The sequence below is a fragment of the Bos indicus genome, chromosome 5 (genome assembly GCF_029378745.1).
Source record: "Bos indicus isolate NIAB-ARS_2022 breed Sahiwal x Tharparkar chromosome 5, NIAB-ARS_B.indTharparkar_mat_pri_1.0, whole genome shotgun sequence".
NCBI classification, from domain to species: Eukaryota; Metazoa; Chordata; class Mammalia; order Artiodactyla; family Bovidae; genus Bos; species Bos indicus.
The window spans coordinates 102,952,448-102,959,280 of NC_091764.1; the positions used below are offsets into that span (position 1 = coordinate 102,952,448).

The 6,833-nt window shown below is 35.9% G+C and overlaps 1 protein-coding gene across 1 annotated transcript in view; it reads right to left on the minus strand.

The window, feature by feature from the left end:
• The window catches only part of LOC139182962 (antigen WC1.1-like), a gene marked incomplete in the record, with an annotated part of 771,738 nt that overhangs the window by 320,933 nt on the left and 443,972 nt on the right, over positions 1-6,833 (minus strand).

The following is a 6,833-nucleotide window of genomic DNA, read 5'->3' on the forward strand; positions in this document are numbered from 1 at the left end:
AGAGTAGAAATCATTTCTGAGCTCTGTGGAAGAGCTGACATTGGAGTACTGCAATTTTCTTAATGGGAATTTTTAAAGAAACTTCAGATTTTTTTCAGATTTTCCATTTTTTTTGTGTGCTTTCAAATATTGGTAGTTGTATTTTCAAGGGAAGACATGCAAGGACCTAACAGAATTAAAAGGATAAAAAAGAGGCAGTAGGAATACAAAGAAGAACTACACAAGAAAGGACTTATTGACCCAGATAACGATGATGATGTGGTCACTCACCTAGAGCCAGATATCCTGGAGTCTGAAGTCAAGTGGGCCTTAGGAAGCATTAAGATGAAAAAAGCTAGTGAAAGTGATGGAATTCCAGCTGAGCTAGTTCAAATCCTAAAAGATGACGCTGTTAGAGTGCTGCACTCAATATGCCAGCAAATTTGGAAAACTCAGCAATGGAGTTCCACAGGACTGGAAAAGGTCAGGTTGTTTTCATTTCAATCCCAAAGATGGACAATGCCAAAGAAAGTTTAAAGTTCCACACAACTGCACTCATTTCATATGCTAGCAAGGTAATGCTCAAAATCCTTCAAGCTAGGCTTCAACTGTTTGTGAACTGAGAACTTCCAAATGTACACGCTGGATTTAGAAAAGGAAGAGGAACCAGAGATCAGATTGCCAACATCTGTTGGATCATAGAAAAAGCAAGAGAATTCCAGAAAAAAATCTACTTCTGTTTCATTGACCATGCTTAATCTTTTGACTGTGTGCATCACAACAAACTGTAGGAAATTCTTAAAAAGGTGGGAATACCAGACTACCTTACCTGTCAAGAAGCAGCAGCTAGAACCAAACATGGAACAATGGACTGGTTCAATGCAGGAAAAGGAGTATGACAAGGCTGTATGTTGTCACCCTGCTTATTTAATTTATATGCAGAGTACATCATGCGAGATGCTGTACTGGATGAAGCACAAGCTGGAATCAAGATATTCAGGAGAAATATCAACAACCTCAGATATGCAGATGCTATCACTCTAGTGGCAGAAAGTGAAGAGGAACTAAAGAACCTCTTGATGAAGGTGAAAGGAGAGTGAGAAAGCTGACTTAACACTCAACATTCAAAAACTAAGATCAGTCTATGGTCACACCACCCTGAACACGCCCAATATTGTTAAAAAACTAAGATCATGGCATCCAGTCCCATCACTTCATGGCAAATGTGCAGTGCTAAGTTGCTTCAGTTATGTCCAACTCTGCGCAACCCTATGGACTGTAGCCTGCCAGGCTCCTCTGTTCATGGGATTTTCCAGGCAAGAATACTGAGGTGGGTTTCCATTTCCTCCTCCAGGGAATCTTCCCAGGATGGAAGGGAATCGAACCCACATCTCTTATGTCTACCTCCATTGGTAGGAAGGTTCTTTACCACTAGCATCACTTGGGAAGAAAATACATGGGGGAGAAATGGAAACAGTGGCAGATTTTATTTTCTTCGGCTCCAAAAGCACTGCAGATGGTGACTTCAACGATGAAATTAAAAGATGCTTGCTCCTTGGAAGAAAAGCTATGATAAACCTAGATAGCATATTAAAAAGCAGAAACATCACTTTGCTGACAAAGGTCAAAGCTATCTTTTTTCCAGTAGTCTGGTATGGATGTGAGAGTTGGACCATAAAGAAGACTGAGCACCAAAGAACTGATGTTTTTGAACTGTGGTGCTAGAGAAGACTTTTGAGAATCCCTTGGACAACAAGGAGATCAACCAGTCAATCCTAAAGGAAATCAACCTTGAATATTCATTGAAAGGACTGATGCTGAAGTTGAAGTTCCAATAGTTTGACCACCTGATGTGCAGAGCCAACTCATTGGAATAGACCCTGGTTTTGGGAAAGATCGAGATGAGAGCAGGAGGAGAAGGTGGGCAACAGAGGACGAGATGGTTGGATGGCATCATTGACTCCATGGATATAAATCTGAGCAAACTCCAGAAGACAGTGAAAGACAGGGAAGCTTTGGGTGCTGCAGTCCACAGGGTGGCAGAGTTGGATAGGACTTAGTGACTGAACAACAATGTATCTTTTACATATTGGTAGGATCTAAAGTGATAACCCCCCTTTCATTCTTGGTGTTGTTAAATTTGTGTTCTTTTAGTTTTTCTTGATTGAAATTTTTGCTAGAGGATTATCAGTGTCATTAGCCTTTCAAAAAGATTACCAGTTGACTTTGTTGATTTGCTTTATTGTGTATGTTTCTTATTTCATTGATTTCTATTAGTTTTTGTTCTTCTTGTTTGGTTTTGATTTGCTGTATTTTTGTAGATTCTTGAGGTGGAATCTTAGATCATTTGCTCTCAGTTTTCTTTTCTTTTCTAATGTAAGCCTCAAGGAAGCATAAAGGCTGTAAATTTTCCTGTAAACACCATTTCAGTTGCTTCATGCTGATTTTGAAACTACATAATTTCTTTTGTATTTTATCATCATGAAATGTTCTTTTCTCTCTGAATATATTCTTTATCCTATAGGCTTACTTCATATAATGTTAATATATATAATACAGCTTTCTCTGATCAGTGTTTGCATGGTATATCTTTGTGACCCTATGTTTCCGTGTTTATACAGTGTATGATTTTGTCTTACTTTATGTAGTCTTATCATCTTGCTTTTAGTTGGAGTGTCTAAATTATTTAAATTTAACATAATTATTTATATACTTGTGTTTAAGTTTACTAGCTTGCTGTTTGTTTTATGCTTTTTTGTTCCTATTTTAATCTTTAATTGAGCATTTTAATACTCTATTTTATGTACTCTGTTGGTTTATTGGCTGTATCTCTTTTTGCAGAGCTTATCATAATGTTGAAAATATTACTCTTTAATAACATTTTTCTTTAGATAGCATGTCATTTAATATATAATGTAAGACATTATTATAGTATACTTCTATTTCCCTGTTCTTGTTATTTATGTTACTGTTGTCATATATTCTACTTATAAATATATTATAATTTTGTAATACACAATTGCTATTTTTGTCTTAAATATTGTAGTATTTTAAAAATGAGAAGAAGTTTTTAAAATATTTACTTGCAGAATTATCATTTAACACAGTTCTTATTGCTTTGGGTAGATTCAAGCTTTCATTTATTATCACTTTCCTTTAACTTTTAGACCTTTAGATAACATTTTTGTGTAGTGTATGTCTGATAGCCTCACATTCTATCATCTGTTATTCATCTGAAAACACTTTAATTTTCTTTCAGGTTTGAGTTATTTTCAAAAGTGTCTGAATTATCTGGCTTGCATTACTTCAAACAAGAAGTCAGTAATACTTAACATTGTTCCCCTATATATAGTGTGTCAAAATTTCCTGGCTGCTCTTGAGTTATTTTTGTTTATGAATGGACTTCAGCAATATATTATCAAGTGCCATGGGTGGTTTTATTTACTTTATCTTGTTTGAGGTTTGTTTAGCCTCTTGGATCAGTGGGTTTATAGCTTCATTAAATTTGGAAAAATTCCATCTATCATTAAAAATTTTTTTTCTACTTATCCCTTATTCTGAATCTCCAAATGACATATTTTACATGGTTTGATATTATCCTTAATGATAATAGTTTCTACTCGTATTTTTCTCTCTCTACTTCAATTTGGATAGTCAATTGCTATGTGTTGAATTTCAAATTCTTTTATTCTGCAATGTCTTGTGTCTTGTTAAGTTAATCCAGACAAATTTTCATTCCAGATATTGTATTTTAGTTTTAGAAGCTCCATTTGCTTATTTTTTCTCTACTTTGTTTTTATGCCTCAGTAGGTATATTTATATTAGAGGTTTAAAGACCTTATCAGCCAATTAAATCATCTCTGTAATTTCTGAATTTGCTTTTAATGATTGCTCATTAAAATTTTTTTTTATGGATTATATTTTTCTTCTTTGGAAGTCTAGTTTTTTAACTGGATTCAGGCATTACTAGGTAGTCTTTTACCAGAAAGAACTCTAGCAATAAATAATCAGAATATACTCAGAAACAAGGGAATTTAAAAAATTAGGTAATTGATTCCCTTTTATTCTTTACAAAATATGCTCCTTGGATGACTAAAGATACATTGTCATTTTGGTTTCCCTCCTTAGCCTCAAAACTTTTTATGATCTCACCTTACTTGCCACAAACCCCACCTATATACCTACCCTTCACTTCTTTTTTTTTTTTTTTTTTACTTCTCTAATTTTATTTTATTTTTAAACTTTACATAATTGTATTAGTTTTGCCAAACATCAAAATGAATCCGCCACAGGTATACATGTGTTCCCCATCCCGAACCCTCCTCCGTCCTCCCTCCCCATACCATCCCTCTGGGCCGTCCCAGTGCACCAGCCCCAAGCATCCAGCATCATGCATCGAACCTGGACTGGCAACTCGTTTCCTACATGATATTTTACATGTTTCATTGCCATTCTCCCAAATCTTCCCACCCTCTCCCTCTCCCACAGAGTCCATAAGACTGTTCTATACATCAGTGTCTCTTTTGCTGTCTCGTACACCGGGTTATTGTTACCATCTTTCTAAATTCCATATATTACCTTTTCAACAAACCCATCTTTAAATCAATAAACATTTGTATATTTAAGATCATGTTTACTTGTGTGAAAAGGGAGAAATGACAAAAATCCAGGGTTAGGTGATAGATAGGATGAGCAGAGGGTGATGAAATATGCTAAAAACTGATTCAACTAATATTTTCCCCAAATATTTATGTGTCTTATGAGTATTGAGGCTTATGCAACTTCAGTTCAGTTGCTCAGTCACATCTGACTCTTTGCAACCCCATGGACTGCAGCATGCCAGGCTTTCCTGTCCATCACCAACTCCCAGAATTTACTCATGGCCATTGAGTTAGTGATGCCATTCAATCATCTCATCCTCTGTCATCCCCTTCTCCTCCCACCTTCAATCTTTCCCAACATCAGGGTCTTTTCCAAAGAGTCAGTTCTTCACATCATGTGGCCAAAGTATTGGAGTTTCAGCTTCAGTATCAATCCTTCCAATGAATATTCAGGACTGATTTCCTTTAGGATGGACTGGTTGGATCTTCTTGCAGTCCAAGGGACTCTGAAAAGTCTTCTCCAACACCACAGTTCAAAAGCATCAATTCGTCAATGCTCAGCTTTCTTTCTAGTCCAACTCTCACATCCATACATGACTATTGGATAAACCATGCTGCAACTGATAAGTCGCTTCAGTCGTGTCCGACTCTGTGCGACCCCATAGACAGCAGCCTGCCAGGCTCCCCCGTCCCTGGGATTCTCCAGACAAGAACACTGGAGTGGGTTGCCATTTCCTTCTCCAATGCATGAAAGTGAAAAGTGAAAGCAAAGTCGCTCAGTCGTGTCCGACTCTTAGCGACTTCATGGACTGCAGCCTACCAGGCTCCTCCCTCCATGGGATTTTCCAGGCAAGAGTACTGGAGTGGGTTGTCATTGCTTTTGTCAGCAAAGTAATGTCTCTGCTTTTTAATATGCTGTCTAGATTGGTCATAGCTTTTCTTCCAAGGAGAAAACATCTTTTAGTTTCATGGCTGCAGTCATCATCTGCAGTGATTTTGGAGTTCCCCAAAATAAAGTCTGTCAGTGTTTCCATTGTTTTCCCATCTATTTGCCATGAAGTAGTGGGACTGGATGCCATGATCTTAGTTTTCTCCAACTGGGAGCTCTCCAAATAATGGCTTACTTGCTCTCTACTTTCATCTTCTACTTAAAAAAAAAAAAGTCAGTTTCTTTTAACATTATAAAAATGTTTAATACATTAAACCATCATGAAGGAAAATTAAAAAGATACAAATAATTGGAAAATCATTCTGTGTTAATAGATTGAAAGAATTAATATTGCTAAAATGTCTATACTGCTCAAAGTAATCTATAGACTTGGTGCAATCCCTATCAAATCTCAATAGCATTCTTTATATAAATAGAGAAAAGCCTCAAAATATGAGTGTGTCATTTAGTTTTCATGTATTTATGAATTTTTCCTGTTTTCTTTTCATTCTTGATCTCCAGCTTCCATTGTGGTCAGCAAAGACACTTGAATTATTTTGATATTCTTAAATTTTCTGAGACTTGTTTGTGATCTAGCTTGTCCTGGAGAATAGTTCATGTGTCACTGAGAAGAATGTGTATTTTTCTATACATTGGGTAAAAATGTGCTGTATGGGTCAGTGTATTGGGTGAATGGGCACTATGTGTCTGGTAATGGCATTTTGACTATAGTGTTGCTCAGTTCTGTTGTTTTCTTATTGATTTTCTGTCTAAACAATCCATCCATTATAAACAGTGGGATATTTTTGTATTGCTTCTATTTCTCCTTAAGATCTGTCAATGTTGGCTTTGTTTATTTACATTTTTTGATGTTGGGGGCATATATTGAATATATATATAATAACATGGGTTATCGATTCTTGTTGAACTATTTAATTATTATGTCTCCTATAATGGTTTTGGCTTAACTTCTCTTTTGCCTGACTTTGCTTTCTTTTGATTATTATTTGCATGGAATCTCTGTCTCTACCTTTTCACTTTCATCCTATATGTGTCATGAAATCTAAAGTATGTAGTTGGGTCTTGTTTTTTAATCTACTCAGGCCATTCAACATTTCTCAATTGGAAGGTTTAATACATTTACATTTAAAAGCATTATTGAAAGGTCAGGACTTATTGTTACTACTTTCTTCATTGTTTTATGTCTGTTTTGTAGTTCTCTTGTTCTTCCCTTCCATTGCTTTCTTTGTGAAGTGATTTTTTAATAGTGCCATGCTCTGACTCTTTTCTCCTTATCTTGTTATCCACTATACTTTTAGTTGTGG